This window comes from Euphorbia lathyris, chromosome 6 (assembly GCF_963576675.1).
Source record: "Euphorbia lathyris chromosome 6, ddEupLath1.1, whole genome shotgun sequence".
NCBI lineage: Eukaryota > Viridiplantae > Streptophyta > Magnoliopsida > Malpighiales > Euphorbiaceae > Euphorbia > Euphorbia lathyris.
The window spans coordinates 81677034-81696698 of NC_088915.1; the positions used below are offsets into that span (position 1 = coordinate 81677034).

The following is a 19665-nucleotide window of genomic DNA, read 5'->3' on the forward strand; positions in this document are numbered from 1 at the left end:
TGCAAACGAATACATTAGTTTACTTTTCTAAAAAGTACTAAACGTTCCTGTTTTGCAAATTCATTCTTAAATCAGAATATTTTCTAACATTTTCATATTCTAATCTAATTCTCATTCTAGCAATTTCAAAACCAAAACCGATTAAACGATTTTCCATACTATAAACCTTAAAAGTAAATTTAACCGATTATAAATAAGTTTTGTTGAAAAACATTCCCTGTGGGATCGATATCTTTTATTACTACAAGCGTATACCGTGCACTTGCGGAAATCGCTCAACAAGTTTTTTTGCGCCGTTGCCAGGGAACGCCAAAATTTTTGACAAAATTTTAAATTTTTCGTGTTTTATTACGAATCTAGGTTTATTCATATTTATTCAAACTTTTATATTTTATTTATTTTCAATTACTAATATATTTGCTTTTCAAGAATTCTGTTTTGTAGGTAGTTTCGGTTCGTGAAAAATTTCAAGTTCATGCGCAGTTCTCGAAATTCGGGCACGTCACCAGACCCATTTGATCCAGAAATTGAAAAGACCCTTAAAAAGAACAAGAGAGAAAAGAAAAAGAAAAACAAAACCCCAATAAAAACTAAAATTACCAAGCCAGAAGTAATGGCAACACTTATGGATTACGCTAGGCCAGGAGTGGCCGGTGTAACAAATAGTATAGTTAGACCCCAGATTAATGCAAATCAATTTGAAATTAAGCCAGCGTTGCTTAATATGTTGCAAAATAATGTAACATTTTACGGGTTACCTAACGAAAATCCTAATACCCATTTGACAAATTTCTTAGAAATTTGTGACACTTTTAAAATACCAAATGTGACTGCAGAAGCAATCAATCTTCGCCTTTTTCCTTTTACTTTGAAGGATCGAGCCAAAGAGTGGTTGACTTCTATGCCAGCCGCATCAATTGAGACTTGGGAGCAATTAGCCCAAGCATTTTTATCAAAATTTTTCCCTTTAGCAAAAACCGCAAGAGTCATTAAAGAGTTAACGTCTTTTTCTCAAAATGATAGTGAAACTCTTTATGAGGCTTGGGAACGTTTTAAAGAACTTCAACGTTTATGCCCACACCACCAATTGCCCGCTGAACTTTTAATGCAAACATTTTATAATGGACTAAATCCTACAACTAGAGGTTCATTGGATGCTATGTCTGGAGGGTTATTCATGAAGAAAACATCTGCCCAAGCAAGAGAACTTTTAGAGGAAATGGCAATCAACAGTAGTATGTGGCCCGCGGAACGTGGACACGTACCATTAGCGAAACCATCATCCTCAACAACATCATTAGTTAAAGGTATAGTGAATCTTGATCCAGTAGCGATGTTGCAAGCCCAATTTTCTGCCTTGTCGCACAAAATTGATAGGTTTATGGCACCATGTGATCCTAATGGTCAACCAATCCAAACGGGTGTGGATTACGAAGGTATGAGTGAAATTGAACAGGTAAACTTTGTCCAAGGGCAAAACCAAACTAATAATCCTTATTCCAATACATATAACCCTGGATGGAGAAATCATCCTAACTTTAACTGGAGAGATAATAACAACAATAATGTTAATGCTAATCAAAATCGTACTACTAATTATCAAAATCAATCAAGAGATTCGATTAGCACTTTATCTTCTAAAATCGACAAATTCATTGATGCTATGAGCGGAAAAATAAGTAATCACGACGATGGTTTTAAACGGATCGAGAATAAATTCGATCGGCTTATTAAAAACCAATCATCTAGCATCCATAATTTGGAGATTCAAATTGGACAACTCGCTAAATCAATTCCATCCTGCAAAGAGGGAAGCCTTCCAAGCCATACGGAAGAAAATCCGAAAGAGCATGTTAAGGCTATCACTCTTCGTTCAGGGAAAAATTACTTAGGTCCGGAAATGCCCGGAAATTCGACTTTACCTGGAACTGATTTGCCAAAACCCAAAGAAGATACCTTAAAACAAAAAGATGCACCGATTGACTCTAGTGCAAAAACTTTTGTACCTAAACCACCTTTTCCACACAAAGTCCGCAACAAGGACTATGACAAACAACTTTTAACATTTTTAGACAAACTTAAGAATTTGCATATTAATTTAACGTTTATGGATGCAATTACGCAAATTCCCAATTACGGTAAATTCCTCAAAGATTTAATTTCAAAGAAAATCAGTTGGGAAGGAATTTCATCCATTTCACTAACTGAAGATTGTAGTTCGATTGTGTCAAGCAATTTGCCCACTAAACTCAAAGATCCCGGATGTTTTACCATTCCGTGTAAATTGGGCGATATAGAATTTCCCAGTTGTCTCTGTGATTTAGGAGCAAGCATTAACTTGATGCCATTATCTATTTTTAATAAGTTAGGCTTAGAAGAAGATATCAAACGTACCAATATGGTTTTGCAATTAGCGGATCAAACCACTAAAAGACCATATGGTATAATTGAGGATGTTTTAGTTAAAGTTGACAAATTTATTTTTCCTACCGATTTCGTTATTTTAGATTTTGCTTATAATGTAAATTGTCCGCTAATCTTTGGTAGACCGTTCATGAACACGGGACGTGCTCTAGTTGATGTGTCGGAAGGGAAAGTAGTTTTACGAATAGGAGACGATAAAATTGAGTTTGATATGAACCAAGCGATGAAATATCCTATGAAAGATTTCGCTTGTATGAAACTCGATTTAATTGAAGAATGTGTAAATGATATTGTTCAGAAAGAAGAAATAATAGAACCTATAATGAGTGAGGAACTAGAAGATAAGGACCCAGAACCTTTGATTCGAGAAGATGGACCAGTTCCGCCTTCGATTGTAGTTCCACCTGAATTAGAACTAAAGGAATTACCAAGTCATTTGAGGTACGCTTTCTTAGGCGAAGGCGACTCTCTACCTATAATTATCTCTAACAAATTAACACAAGTTCAAGAAGAAAAATTGAAACAAGTTGTTAGAAATAGGATAGGAAGCATGGGTTGGCAAATTTCTGACCTAAAAGGTATTAATCCGAGTATTGTAATGCATAGGATTCACTTAGAAGAAGATAAGCCACCTAAAGCGGATAGGCAAAGACGCCTAAATCCGAACATGAAGGAAGTGGTAAAAAATGAGATTACTAAACTTCTAGACAATGGAATCATTTATCCTATTTCGGATAGTGAATGGGTTAGTCCAATCCATTGTGTACCTAAAAAGGGAGGCATAACAGTTGTAAGGAATGAAGAAGGTGAATTAATACCCACACGAACCACCACTGGTTGGAGGGTTTGTATAGATTATAGAAATCTAAATAAAGCAACTAGGAAAGATCATTTTCCTCTTCCTTTCATTGATCAAATGATCGAAAGGATAGCTGGTCATGCTTTCTACTGCTTTTTAGATGGTTACTCCGGATTCTTTCAAATATACATTTACCCAGATGACCAAGATAAAACAACCTTCACATGTCCTTACGGAACATTTGCATATAGAAGAATGCCCTTTGGTTTATGTAACGCACCTGCAACATTCCAACGTTGTATGACTGCGATCTTTAATGATTTCATTGAAGATATCATGGAAGTTTTTATGGACGATTTTTCAGTTTATGGAGATTCTTTTGATTCTTGCCTAGAAAACTTGGATAAAGTTTTGTCTAGGTGTGAAGAAACAAATTTGGTATTAAACTGGGAAAAATGTCACTTCATGGTTGACGAAGGAATTGTTTTAGGTCACAAAATATCTGAAAAAGGATTAGAAGTAGATAGAGCAAAAACTTCAGTAATAGAGAAATTACCCCCTCCAACTACTGTTAAGGGAGTAAGATCATTCTTAGGACATGCTGGTTTTTACAGAAGATTTATTAAGAATTTCTCTGTAATTTCCAAACCACTTACTAATTTACTCATGAAAGATTCAACCTTTGATTTTAATGAAGAATGCGTTAAAGCTTTCGAAACATTGAAAACTGCTTTAGTCAGTGCACCTATTATTGCTAAACCCGATTGGGATTTACTATTTGAAATTATGTGTGACGCAAGTGATTTAGCTGTCGGATGTGTTTTAGGTCAAAGGAAAGATAAGAAACTTCATGTCATTTATTATGCAAGTCACACACTGTTTGGTGCACAATTAAACTACACCACAACAGAAAAAGAAATGTTAGCCGTAGTTTTTGCATGTGACAAGTTTAGGTCATATTTATTAGGTTCAAAAGTTATTATTTATACCGATCATGCAGCATTAAGATATTTATTTGCTAAAAAAGATGCAAAACCACGTCTAATTAGATGGGTTTTATTATTGCAAGAATTTGATATAGAAATCAAAGACAAAAAGGGAGTAGAAAACCTTGTCGCCGATCATCTATCGAGACTTGAAGATGAGAACGGTCCCATAGGTGAAACTGTCGGTATACGAGATGATTTCCCTGATGAACATCTCTATCAAATAAAAAGTGTCATGTCACCTTGGTATGCAGATATTGCTAATTATCTTGCAGCCAATATTGTCCCGGAAGGATTAGATTTCCAACAAAAGAAGAAATTCGTCTTCGATATTAAACAATATTTTTGGGAGGATCCTTTTCTGTTCAAGACTTGTGGTGATGGGATAATTAGGAGATGCATTGGTGAAAACGAGTACGAATCCATAATGTCAGAATGCCATTCTAGCTCTTATGGAGGACATAATGGAGTTAACAAAACAGCAGCTAGAATATTTGAAAGTGGTTTCTTTTGGCCTACGATGTTTAAAGATGTCCGTTCATTTATTACTCGTTGTGATAAGTGCCAAAGAACAGGAAATCTAGGAAGGAAAGATGAGATGCCCCTCACAACCATATTAGAAGTTGAAATCTTCGATATGTGGGGAATAGATTTCATGGGACCCTTTCCCCCTTCTAATGGTAAAACTTACATATTAGTTGCCGTTGATTATGTTTCAAAATGGGTTGAAGCAATTGCAACCCCGACGAATGATTCTAAAGTTGTCATTAATTTTCTTGACGATATATTTTGTAGATTTGGTTGTCCAACAATTATCGTTAGTGATGGAGGTACTCATTTTATAAACAAGAGTTTTGAAACTCTTATGAAAAAATATGGAGTACGCCACCGCGTATCAACGCCATACCATCCTCAGACAAATGGTCAGGCGGAGATATCAAATAGAGAACTCAAATGGATTCTCGAAAAAACAGTTTCATCCACAAGAAAAGATTGGTCTTCTAAACTCAATAATGCGTTATGGGCGTACCGTACTGCATTTAAAACACCAATAGGAATGACTCCTTACCGCTTAGTATATGGTAAGACATGTCATTTGCCAGTCGAATTAGAACATAAAGCCTATTGGGCTATTAGAGAACTTAATTTTGATTTACATCAAGCAGGTAAGAAACGTTTGCTCAATTTGAATGAGTTAGATGAGTTACGTCACCTGTCTTATGAAAATGCAAAGATTTATAAAGAAAAAGTGAAGAAATGGCACGATGCCAAAATTAAAGTCAAACACTTTAATGTTGGGGATAAAGTGCTTTTATTTCATTCACGACTTCGTTTATTTCCAGGAAAACTTAAGTCCAGATGGTTAGGACCATATTTAGTCGTCAAAATATTAGATTATGGTTCTTTGGAACTGGAAGGTCCTAACGGAGTTCGATTCAAAGTTAATGGTAATCGATGTAAAATCTATTACGAAAATATTTCACAAATTGAAATTCCGTTCGTAACAAGATTATCTAACGTATAAATTACTCAGTTTTTCTTGCCCAGTTTATTTTGTTTTATTGTTTTTATGTTTTTGTTTTTGTTTATTTTATTTATTTTACTTATTTTATTTATTTTATTTATTTTTTCAAAAATACATGCTTTTTATGCTTTTTATGATTAGATTGCTTTATATTATGATTTAGGCATGTCAATATTTTTATTTTGTGGTTTTAGAATTAATTTTTAGGTAATTAGGCTGAAATTGTAGTTTTTAACAATTCTCTGCCGAGAATTTGAAATTCTCTGCCGAGAATGCCTTTTTCAGACTTGTCTATTTTTTACTCAGGTTTCTCTGTTCATACCGAGAATATTTAAATTCTCTACCGTGAATCTGGAAGTGGCTTTGATGCCTGATTTCCGCAAGAAAATCAGCGTGTCGCGACCGCGGCTTTGCCATTCGCGGTCGCGACACGCGCTAAACTTGCCCTATCCATTCCGATTTTGCTACCTATTTTTGCCTATTCCTATTCCTATTCTACCTATTCACCTACCTCTACATCCCTATATAACCCTACCTCTTACACAAACCTCACATCACCTCTATTTTTACCCAATCCCTTACTCCACCTCTTCCCCAAAAATCTACTTTTCCCTCTTCCCAATTTATTCACTCCAAATTTCTATCCTATTTCCTATTTTCAATCACTTCCATTTTACAAACCCCAACCTCATCTTCAAGCCTTGGTCTTCTTCTTCATCTTCTTCTTCTTCTTCTCCAACCCTAAAAACCCTAAATACCATCACCATGGTTAGGACAAAGCGTGTTGGTAACAAACCCACCGTTACGGAAGCTAATCACCTTCGGGTTCAATGCGGCGCTTATTTTGACATCTATTCGGAGGAAGAAGCCTCTCGTTTCAAACATTTTTCACAAGCCGGCCGCCAATTTGTGGATATGCACTTCTTAGACTTCCATTCGGTAAGAGTATTAAATTTCTCTACTCGAATTGATGCCTTTATTGAAGCTTTGGGTTGGCAAGAGTTCGTTAATATGCGTTTCCCACGTATTAATGCGTATGTTATGGAATTTTTGGTCACTCTATCCATGAACAAGAAGAAAACTTCAATTTCTTTTAGGAATAATGGTATCCCTTATACCATTGATTATGAAGCAATGGGAAACATGTTTGTTTTACCTACTTCTGATTTTTACGATAAGCCTAAGGATTTTGATAATGATGCTGTTTGGCAAACTCTCTCGGATCAAGATTATTTTAATTCCAAAAACACTTCAAGCAAGTTGATTAAGGACAATTGTGTGTTCTATTTTCACAAATTTTTGAGTTTCTCCTTGTTTGGTCGTGTTGAGAGTTAAAAGGTCCAAGTTTGGGATTTGTATGTTTTGGATAGTTTGCTTAAAGGTTTGAGGATTGATAGTATTGGTATCATGTTTGACAATTTGTTCCATGCTTCGAGGGCTACTACCATTCAAATCCCTCTTTGTAATTTTATCACCGGTCTTGTGTTGGGAGCACGGGGTGAATTGGCCGACTATGACATGTCCACCTACCGTGGGTTTGTTCCGCTTTTGGACATTTTGGCTCTTGAGCGGGCTCACTTATTGCTTCCGCAAGGTCCCTCCGTCTTTATTTCATATGCCTCCCGTATAGCCCATCTTCGTGGCACTATGGGTGGTGGCGCTTCAAGTTCTCAATTTGTAGGTACCGAAGGCGGCGGAGATGCGGAAGGAGAGGAGGATGCACCACCGGCTCAAGCACAACCCCAAGCACCTCATGCGGAGAATGATCCGGTAGATTTGAGGCGGATTTTGAACCAAATAAATTCCAACAATCGCTCCATGAATCTACGCATTGATGATTTGGTTGAAAACAATATGGTGATGAATGAAAACCTCAACCTTTTGAGGCGTGAACATCGATCGACTCGGCATCGGATGCTTTCCTTTTTCTGACGCCGCAATGTGGAGACGTCACCAACACCTCCAGATTCCCCACCTCAAGCTTAGGTTGTTTTCTTTTTATTTTTATTTTATCTTGTTATAATTTGGTACAATTTTAATTTTCCTATGTTTGGTACAATTTTTTCCTTTTATGTTGAATGTGTCATTTGCTTAATTTACATCTTTGTTTCGTGTGCCTTATTTCGTATTCTATATTTTCTCCATTATTTTTGCACCAATGAGGACATGGTCCAATTTAAGTGTGGGAGGAGACATACATATATCAATTTCTACATAAATAAAAAATACGAATAAATTCAACAAAGATATTATTTTGCAAAACAAAATTATAAATGCAACGAATGATATTCATGCAAATGCAACACATATATATATATTGCAAAACATTTTTCACAATAACTTAACATTTTCATATATTTTTAAAATTAATCACATAAGTTTTTATGATTATTTTTAGGTTATCATTATCGATAGAAATAATATTTCTATACGAGTAATATTTTTCAAAATTTTTCACAAATCTCCGATACGATTTTAAATAAAGTTGTCTCGAGTGAATGTATTTTAGTTTCAAAAAAAAATTCTTTATTCAATCTCTATTTTATATCATGAAATTCATGATACAATAAATCTTATTTTAAATTTTCAATTAGGTTTATAGGCTTTTAATTGAACTAACAAATTTTTTTAGCTCGGTTTGATTTCGTCTTACATTAACACCAATTGAAGTTTTTAAGGAAACTTTAGCCATAATACATGTTGAATTTTAAATCAATATAGGATGAATGTGCTATCTTTCTTTTTCCCAAAATTACAATTTTATAATTCATGTTAATTAATCGATTAGTTGAATTCTTAACTTTTGGCCACGATTGCGACCAACCTTATCACAATCGAGGTATGAAAGGGAAGAAACTTAAGTACCGTTTACTTTTGGCCACGGTTGCGACCACCCTTATCACAATCGAGGTATGAAAGGAACGTTTAAATAATAAAAACAAGTGTGTATAAGTTTAAAGTAACGATTGCGTCCACCCATGGCATGGTCGGTACCTCTTAAGCAAACACAACAATAATAAAAAAAAAGTAATAATAAAAGCGTATAAGGTTACGGTTGAAACCACCCTTATTTCGGGCGTAACCAAGCAAATAAAAACAAATACTTATTCATTTTAATATATCTTATATATTAGTTTAGGTTTGGGAAATGAAATTTTGTGCTTTGAAATGCCTTGAGACGAAAAAACTCAATAACATGCGTGCTTATTTCGTCCCGAATGCTTCAATTCAAAATTGAGAACACAAGACGAATGATATATCATATATTATACTAAGTTAGTTTGATATTTTGCGTATAAATTTGCCATGCGAAGTTAGTCTTTTCGGCTTAACTAATTTAAAAGGTAATACCAAGATATATGTTTTATTTTCATAAAGAGATTAGTTAGAGAATAAATTCAGTGAAATTTTGCTCGGGACTAGCAAAAGATTAAGTGTGGAGATTTGTTAAGCCCAAAATATACCTGAAATATCATCAATAATTACATCAATATTGCTACGAATTTATGCTATTTATACCTATTTAGAATACTTTTACTCTTGAATATGTTTCTTTCATGCAAGGTATATAAATATTTGGTAAAATCCAAATAGGAGTAAAAAGAGCTCAAAAATAGAAGAAAAACTCTACAAAAGAAGTCGAAGACGACAGAAATTAATAACGCCAAGTCGAGGACACGAACGAGAGCAGAAATCCAGAAAAAAGCTCCGTGCCGCGACCGCGGCCCCCCTCTTTCACGGTCGCGACACGCGCCTTCAGCCACTTCTTCCCTTCGTCCGAAGCTCAACTTGATGCTCCCCCATTCACGGTAGTGAATTTGATAAATCTCGGTACGAGCAGGAGATTTGGAAGCCATTTTGCACACTTTCGTTTTCGACGGAACGCGATCGTTCGAGTGGATAAGAACGTCCCTTCACAAGGTATACGCCCCTTCACAACGGACACGATTCTCCACAACGGATACGTCTTTTCACAACGGACACGACACTTCAATCAAGACTCTTCAACATCTATAAATAAAGAGTTGATGGAGAGTTGAAGAAATATAATGATATATATGTGATATGTATAGAAGAAAGAATTAGTGTAGAATTTATGCAGAAATTCCGAATCAAGTGATTCAGAGATTAGAAGTTCATTTCTGTTCAAAACAATATGTTGTACACACATTGTTTATTCAATAATAACAAATTCAGTAGCGTTTAGACATTGTTCCAGTTTAGTTTTCATTTTGGTAGAGGCCGACCGTATCCCTATTACGAAGTTACAGCGAGAAGATTGAGGAGAGGATTCACCCCTGAGCCTGACAAACTCTAACGAAACCCAAGGAAAGGATTGATCAACCCGTTCACTTGCACGCCGCCGAAGAATTCAATGCTCTATGTTCTCTGTAAACTTGTATCAATTTATATTTCATCTAATAAAGTCTGTTCTATTCGATAGATCGTTATGCAGCACTTATGGTAACCAATCCACTAAAGTGACTGCTGGTGTTTTCATTAAAACGTATTTAATTCAAATCTTTACAAGGAAACTTTGTTGAACACTTAGGCAAATTATCATCTCGAAAGAGTTTTAATTTGATTAAGGGCAATTTATCCCGAAAGGGTTTTGTCACGTTCAAAGTCAATTAATTAGAGGTTCCGTCATTTATTTCATCTTTATAATTCGTACAAAGTTTAAAGTTGTTTCTTTGCTTAATGCAAACGAATACATTAGTTTACTTTTCTAAAAAGTACTAAACGTTCCTGTTTTGCAAATTCATTCTTAAATCAGAATATTTTCTAACATTTTCATATTCTAATCTAATTCTCATTCTAGCAATTTCAAAACCAAAACTGATTAAACGATTTTCCATACTATAAACCTTAAAAGTAAATTTAACCGATTATAAATAAGTTTTGTTGAAAAAGGTTCCCTGTAGGATCGATATCTTTTATTACTACAAGCGTATACCGTGCACTTGCGGAAATCGCTCAACAGCACTCATTTGAAAATTCCGGGATAATAAAAGGAGAGTTGAAAAATCGTTGGGTTCTGAAAACCGAAAAAAGGCGGGTCCTGGTAACAGTAGTTATATCTTGAGCAATTATGAAAATAATGTATAAGCGGCTAAGTATTTCTGTTGTTTGTAAATAAATAAAGGCATGAATATATTTGAAGAGGATGATTGGAATCATTATAATCTACTGAATGCATTGTATTATGAATCATGAGTTATACATTTCCTACATCTTTCACATAAAAAGCCTACGTCCTATCCACCCCTCTCCCTATATACAAGCTATACATCGGGGTAATACTAATGAGAGAACTACAAATAATGAGCCTAATAAGGAGGAAAATCCCAGAAGTCCTCAAAGTCCCTCAGACGAGAAGCCCGCTCCGCAGATAAGGCCTCCTCGGCAACCCGATGACCCTCCTCGGCAGCAAGGCGCCCCGCGGTCTCCACTCGCGTCATCTCCTCTGCGGCAAGACGCCCCTCGGTCTCCACTCGCATCATCTCCGACCAGTGAGCATTTCTCTCTCGATAGACATGCCCGACCCTAGCATCGGCATCCCGCTACGACTCACTGAACCGCTGCTCGTTCGCATGAAGAGCGCTCTGCAAAAAAAAAAAAAAAAAAAAAAAAGAAAAGAAAAAAAAACATCAAAACAGACAACAATAGAAGTCATACATACATATGTGCATCACACGCATACATTTCACTACACTAAAACAGAATAAGAATGCTCACCAGGTGGTCGGCACAGCGCAGGTTGAGCTGCTCTCTGAAATAACCAGACAATCCCATGTAATCGGTACACGTCTCCCTCGAAGTATGCAAGGCATCAGGAGGATCGAACGGCATCCTCGAGGTAAAAATGGAAGGGGCTGTCTCAACGCCGGAGTAAGCTACGCCCGCCTCGCCATAATGAACCGTCGAGAAATCTCTCTCTGGGATCGGGAAGGGTGTGCCAAGGCGGAGCTGCTCTGGTCGGGCAGCGCCGGAGGACTCGCCCGCATTATAAGAAGCCTCACTCACGGATGTCCGAGCTCGGGTGCCATCGAAAAGGTCCGACGTCCAAGCACTCCTCAAGGAACCCTCCTACAAATAAAGGAAAAATGAATACACCTAACTATCTCATAAACAAAGAATAAATAAGTCATGCACTCACCGGAACCTCCTCTAATCCAAAGACTCCAGCAACGGCCGCCGCCGAGAACACGTCATCCGCGGGGTCCACGTCCATCGTAACCTCGAGAGGATCCAACGGAGTCAACAATGTCAATAAATAATGGGCACGACCCCCCGCATGGTCCCACACGTCCCGAGCCACGAATCGACGAGTCAGCTCACTGCGTATCTCCTGCAGGGACATGATCCTCACCGCAAACATGGACACAGGAATCTCGCCAGGTGTCCAATGTGTGGCGCTAACCCCGGTAAAGCTCCGATCGCCCAAATACCATGCTCGCACGCACGGGCCAGTAAGCACACACTGCTGCCCCTGAATGCGGGTGACATAAGCATAATCGGGACCAAAGTCGAGGTCGTCCCATCTGAATGAAATCTGAAAAACAAAAGAAAAGTCAGACGAGATCAAACGAAAATCCATCATAGTTAGGAGATGTTCACCTGTCCCAAGCTCCGCGTGTCGATCCATGATAGGAGTCGTGCCACTGTCCGGCTCTTCTCGTCGTGTAGATTAAAGTCACTCCACCTCGCCATAAGTGGAAGCCTAACCGCGCGTGGCCTACTCCTGCGGGCGCTCGGAAGAATCCGTCTCTCATAGGCCCAAACCTGCTCGTAGAAACTGATGTCAAAAGCAGAAATCGTGAAAAGAATAAAGAGACAAGCCAAGGATAGAGGACGTACCAGGAGGGCAAAGGTGTAACCGCCGAAATCCTTGCGCTTCCGGCAAGTCAAGTCCAGGAACTTGTATAGAAAGGCCAAGCCAGCTCCCGCCCAATCGTAGGACGACACGGCGTCCAAATCATGGAAAGCCTGGATGAGACCCGCATGTATGGTTCCGCTTTTGGTGCGGAAGATCGTCTCGCCTAAAGCATACAGAAGGAAGCTGCGAGTGGCCCGATCGGTGTCATCTTGGTCACAGAAATCCCTACGGCTCAATAGCCCGAAGGTAGTAATAAACTTCACCGGGGTGGCCTTAACACTCGTGTAGACTCCGGGTCCGATCAGATCAGATATCTCGGCACGGTCAACCCGAGGACGCACCATGTTAAAGCAAAACGGGACCGGGGTGTCGCTACCCCGCAATCCGGTAAGCAGTGAGAAGTCGCGGGGCGAGGTCATCTCCCCAAACGAGAAGTGGAAGGTGTGGGTCGAGTCTACCCATCTCTCGCATAAGGCGCGCAAGCCGAACCGGTCGCACACTCCATTGGCGCGAGGCAACGCCAGGATGAAGGGCTCGAAGCCCAACTCTCGTACTCGGGCTTTAGCCGCCGGGCTAAGCATGGCATGCCAAATATGAATGCCTACGGTAGTCCCGCTAATGCCAATAACCTGGAAGGAACAGTACGGGTAAGGCAAGGGGCCAAACTAAAGTCATTACTCCTCGAGAGCCTCATTTCTATGCGTATGTCTAATAAGAATTTTGTTAACCTAGTTATTCTTTCGGTTATGTTTAAATCTAACATGGAAGTTCCTTTCGATTTGGATCGTTACTCTTTGAGATTTCATTCGTACAGGATTTGATTAATTCATTATTCTTTGGTGTTCCACTCTCCCACGTGCTTGCGAGGGGCTGAATCCAATTCTAACTTGGGTTAAAAGCGTTTAATTTAATTATTTACGTTTTTTATGCACTATTCACGTTTTTACTATTCAAGTGCACTATTCACGTTTTTACCATTCACGTGCATTATTCATGTTTTTACTATTCACGTGCACTATTCACGTTTTTTGCGGTTAGCATGCATTATTCATGTTTTCTACTATTCACGTGCACTATTCACATTTTTATTAGGGAAAAGTACAAAAATAAACCTTGTGGTTACACCTGTTTTCGATTGCAGCCTTGTGGTTTAAAAGTTTACAAAATGGTACCTTGAGGTTCATTCCGTTAGCAAACACATACCAGATTGACTAACGGTGTTAAAAGTCAAAAGGAAAATAGTTAATTTAGTCCTTATATTTTATTTATTTTATAAATTAACCCATTTATTATCTAATTATCACAAATAAACCTTAAAATAAAAAATAAAAATCAATTACACCATCTCTATTCTCTCTTCTCTCTTTTATTTTTTTCTTCTTTCCCTCTTCTCTCTTCTCTCTCCTCTTTGTTAATTTCTCTCTCTAAAATGAATTGAATTACTCTTTCAAATTAAATCAACAAACCGAAGCAAGAATGATAACATTTCATTTGATGATTCCTTCCTCAGCTATGAACTTGTATGAAAGTCCAATCTACTGCTGAAAATAGTAGGAAAAAAAATCGATCATGTCCTGCTCTTATTCTAATCCATACAACCACGTCTCTCCCCGTAATCATCATTCATCCATTAAAAACACAATCAAAACCATGTATATCCAGCACACAATCATCAAAGCAGATACACCGGAGCAAAATCCAATCAGGATAAGAATCAAATCGCTAACAGAACATAGGTACAACCCAAGATCCAAAAGCAAATAAATTGGTTGATGTTGTTCTAATTCAGAATAAGAAATAAAAGTGACAAATAAACTCACTTTGCTTAATTAGGCAGCTACGAATCAAATAATCCAGGCGAGAGAAAACGCTGATTTGAAGAAACTGGAAGACAGCGATGATTGTAGAATGGTAAGACTGATTTTGGGGGTCGAAATGCAATGTGTTAGGGCTAGACTTCCATCCGGTTAAATCGAGTATGGTTCTTAGGATGATTTTCCACATCATCTGCTATCATTCTTGTTTCGGTTTGTTGATTTAATTTGAAAGAGTAATTCAATTCATTTTAGAGAGAGAAATTAACAAAGAGGAGACAGAAGAGGGAAAGAAGAAAAAAATAAAAGAGAGAAGAGATGATAGAGATGGTGTAATTGATTTTTATTTTTTATTTTAAGGTTTGTTTGTAATAATTAGATAATAAAGGGGTTAATTTATAAAATATAAGGACTAAATTAACTATTTTTCCTTTGACTTTTAACACCGTTAGTCAATTTGGTATGTGTTTGCTAACGGAATGAACCTCAAGGTACCATTTTGTAAACTTTTAAACCACAAGGCTGCAATCGAAAACAGGTGTAAGCACAAGGTTTATTTTTGTACTTTTCCCTTTTTATTATTCATGTGCACTATTCACGTTTTTACTATTCACGTGCACTATTCACGTGTTTACTATGGGCATGCATTGTTCGTATTTTTACTATTCACATGCATATAGTTTATATTCTTTCAACAAACGAAAAGCATAAAGCGTTGCTCACGTGCATAAAAATTCGCGTTTTCTAACTAAAAGTCTTCTAAGCAGCTTAAAGGTTAGCATGCAAATGACGTTCAAAATGGGGCTGCTAAAGCCTAGAAGTCTTGTCAAAGGATAAAGAATGAGGGAGTACTTACCGGATTAATGTTGGTCCGGCTCACATGAGAAGCAGGATTCTGAAAAGGAGCCACTCTAGTCAAGTCCTCAAAACCCGCCTCCATACCCTTCGTGCCATCGTATCTATCCGAACCCATCACGAGAATGCTCTAAGTTTAGTGCTAGAGAGAGAGAGAAGAGAGAGAAGGTGTGGGGTTGAAATGAAACCCCACCACCTTATATAGAAGAAGGGAATGGCATTCCCGTAAATAGCGAAAAAGGTACGACGTGACATAAAGGTAAAAAGTAAATAATCAATTACCAGGTGCACAGACCTCCGATTTGCAGTCCGTTTCAGCCTGCGTTTCTGCCAGGCAGTGACCAATACCCTAAGGATATGACTCCAAACGACAGCCGAAATTTTACAGAACAGTGGCGCCAGTCAAAATACAGACAACAGTCGACGGAAAAATAATTTTTAGTCTAAAATGTTCTCGACGAAGAGATAAGGACGTTCCTATCAACAACTCAAATACCCGAGACGATAGCTCCCGTAAAAAGTACAGACAACGATGTTAAAATCCAAAATTGCTAAAGAGAGCCTTTTTGCTCTTGAGCCATCTTGCCCACGGTCGATGACCGGGGTTGCTTTTGAGCCATCTCACCTACGGTCGATGACCGAGGTTGCTTTTGAGCCATCTTGCCTACGGTCGATGACCGAGGTTGCTTTTGAGCCATCTTACCTACGGTCGATGACCGAGGTTGCTTTTGAGCCATCTTGCCTACGGTCGATGACCGGGGTTGCTTTTGAGCCATCTTGCCTACGGTCGATGACCGGGGTTGCTTTTGAGCCATCTTACCTACGTTGCTTTTGAGCCATCTTGCCTACGGTCGATGACCGAGGTTGCTTTTGAGCCATCTTACCTACGGTCGATGACCGAGGTTGCTTTTGAGCCATCTTGCCTACGGTCGATGACCGGGGTTGCTTTTGAGCCATCTTACCTACGGTCGATGACCGAGGTTGCTTTTGAGCCATCTTACCTACGGTCGATGACCGAGGTTGCTTTTGAGCCGTCTTATCTACGATCGATGACCGGGATTGCTTTTGAGCCATCTTACCTACGTTGCTTTTGAGCCATCTTACCTACGGTCGATGACCGAGGTTGCTTTTGAGCCATCTTACCTACGGCCGATGACCGAGGTTGCTTTTGAGCCATCTTACCTACGGTCGATGATCGAGGTTGCTATTGAGAGCCATTTTTTACCCGCGGTCGACGACTAGGGTCGCTAGAAAGAGCCGTTTACCCACGGTTGGTTTAGATGAGGGTCCCCAAGGAAAGCATCCACCAGTAGCCGATTTAAAGGCAAAGGCGGGATAGCCAAAGGTGAGGACTGAAGACAAGGCCGGAGCGTGCAGTGCAGAGATCAGGTATTCTTCCTCCTACTCTATATGTGTCTCTTACTTTAATATATTTCCATTGCATGTGCTGCGTTAGCGAAAAAACGTTTTCAAAACACACACATCACTATCAAAATAGGAAAGTAGGGGCAACTGTAGACACCGAGTCGGAGGACCTGTGACGAAAACCCGTAACAAGACGGTTGAAATGGTTGGTTCTGATAAGTTAAAAAAAATAATAATAAAATAAAAATCACGATGGGGTCTGTAGGGGTTGCGAGTGCTCAGCGACGTTGGGCGAACGCCTAGCGGCAACCGGCGCGCGTCCGACGGCAGTGGGACGCGCGCCCAGCAGCGCGGGGCGCACGCCCCGCGACAGCTGGGCGCGCACGCCCAACCTATCATTGGGCGGACGCCCAACGGCGCTGGGCGAATGCCCAACGTCTGTTGGGCGCGCGCCCAACAGAAGTTGGGCGTACGCCCAACAAAAGTTGGGCGTTCGCCCAACTGATGTTGGGCGTCCGTCCAACCATTTTGGGATCTGTGCCTATAAAAGGCATGGATCCCCATGCAAAAAAAGGAGGATTTTGGGAGCTTCTCACTCTAAAACATTTTTTAGAGAGAGAAAGTTATTTTTTTTGGGAAAAAACATTTTTTTTCCTAAAAAATCCAAATTTCCTAAAAGTTAAAATTTTACTAAAAACACCGAAAAACACAAAAATCGTAACTCGTGGAATCAACCGACTTCACCTGTCAATACCGATCTTGAGGTATTATCCGAGGACTAGACTCGTTTTATTTATTTCCTTTATTTATTCATTTTATTTGTTTTATTTATTTAGGTGATAGTTTTATTTATTTAGCTAGTTATTTATTTCTCACGTTTTATTTAACATTCCGTATTTATTTAATTTTTCGACTCGTATTAAATAAACGCATGGATTTGTTTTGAAATAAAAACCTCGTTTAACATCTCAATACGAACCGTGATCCGATCCAAAGGTAGTTCGGGATTAAAAAACGTTGTAATTATAAGTTTTGGAAAATATTTCTAAATAACGTTTTAAAAGCTAACATCGTCTTAGGAGTCTCCGTTATAGACTATGATCCAATTTGGGTAGTTCGGAGGTCCAAAACGGTAGAATAGATCTAATCTAAAGCTTTTTAATAAATCTGGAAACTGTTGGAGTAGTTCTGTAATTTTCCATTTTCTATCACTAAAAGCAGTTTACCGACGGATTTTCCGTCGGTAAAGCTGCTGGAATGTAAAAAATGTTGTTTTGGTCCTTCTTTCTCAACTTTTAGACTTTTGGTCCTTTATATATATATATATGTATAATCATGTAATATATGCATTCAAATTATTTTTAATTATTTTGTATATATTTATTCAACATGTTTAGATATTATTTTTCATTAATTTGATTTGATAAAATTATATGTATATATATAGATTTTCCTTTAAATTCATTTAAACTATACATACTTGTCATTTTGGGGTTATTAGGGGTTATTTTCTATATATACTTATCATAATAGTTTTGAGGTTAAAGGTTAATTTCTTATCATTTGTGAATATTATTGTCTTTTTTATCTATTAATCATAGTCTTTATTATTTACCTTTTCTTTTATGTATATGTATAATTATCATTTCTATCAAAAAATATATATATATGTACATCTTTCTTCTTTTCCTTTTAAATTTCCTATATGTATATATGATTTGGAAAATGTTTTGGTTGGGTAAATTGGAATTTGATTTATTAATTGTTGTCATTATGTTCAAATGAAGGATAATTGAGTGAAAAAGGGAAAATAAAAGATAAAAAGAGATTTCAAGTTGTTTGTTTAAATTAAAGCTTTCCTAGATATTCTTCAAGTGTAAATAAAAGATTTTTGTCATTTTAAACCGTTTCCAAAATACCACGTGTTGAAACCTTAATTCGTTCCAACGGCGGATTAAGCGAACCTTGTAAATAAAACCATTTTCATTATAAATAACCGAGTTTTGAATCGTTTTCCTGATTAAACAGTTTTGTACAAAAATAAATGGACTTGTATGTTTAATCACGTTTTTTGTTAAAACTTCTTATCTCACGTTTTCAAACGCTCGAGTCGTTCCAACGGCGATTCGAGTCGATGTCATGTGAATTAACGGGGTTTTAAAACGTACCTAAATCATTCCAACGGCGATTAAGGTACGAACCATGTAAATAAACTCGTTTTCGGGGAATGAGATTAGCTTAGAGTTAGTATATGGTCTAAAGCATAAAATCACACTGTGAATAAATCAATTCTTTCTTCTCCCCCTCTCTCTCCTGTATATTTTAAAATTATACAAAATGGGTGATTCTTTACTAAAATGGCTTTCAAATAACATGCTCAAAACGGTTTTCAAAGCGAGAAAGAAAAGGGTTCAAATGAATTTTAAACTTAAAGAAATATGCGATTAGTCCGTTATCGCCTAACACGCTAAGTAGGAGGCCGGTGGTTCATAACCGGGCGATGTTGGGGTGCCTAGTAGCCTTTCTCCGAAAAGGAGCTAGCCTTCTCGGCTCGTACCTAAGTTTCCCAAACCCACACCGGTCTCCCGCAAGGGATCGGTGTTCATTTTCCCATTCGTGGGTGGCGACTCTTCCATACTCCGAGCTCCGGCCCTGCCGAGCAGCTTGATTCCGCGATTGGTTGCTTTCGGCGCCAATCACAGCATCTGTCATCAACGGTGTCCACCCCCCGGTCCGCCCGTGCGAGGCCGCGACACCTACAATGGGGTAATACTTAAATTAGATTATGATAATTGGATGAGCAAACTCATGTTGTCATAAACTAATGGGCAATATGGTTGGGATTAATATGAATAGCATATTAGTTACTAATGTGGTTAGTAACCCAATAACCTAGGAATCACATTAAAGATGTGATTGATTACATGAATCTACCTAACAAATGAGACTAGCTTGTTGAGCAAACTCAAGGCGAAATCTCAAGAGTTAGGATCCTAGCTCACTAAAGGATTTGCGAA

At 38.1% G+C, this 19665-nt stretch overlaps 1 non-coding gene across 1 annotated transcript; it reads right to left on the reverse strand.

Annotated features, from left to right (window-relative positions):
- Nucleotides 1-982: 982 nt before the first annotated feature.
- On the reverse strand, nt 983-1089 carry LOC136234284 (small nucleolar RNA R71). Its single transcript, XR_010691175.1, has one exon. It is a non-coding gene; the product is annotated as a small nucleolar RNA R71 (small nucleolar RNA).
- Nucleotides 1090-19665: the final 18576 nt, after the last annotated feature.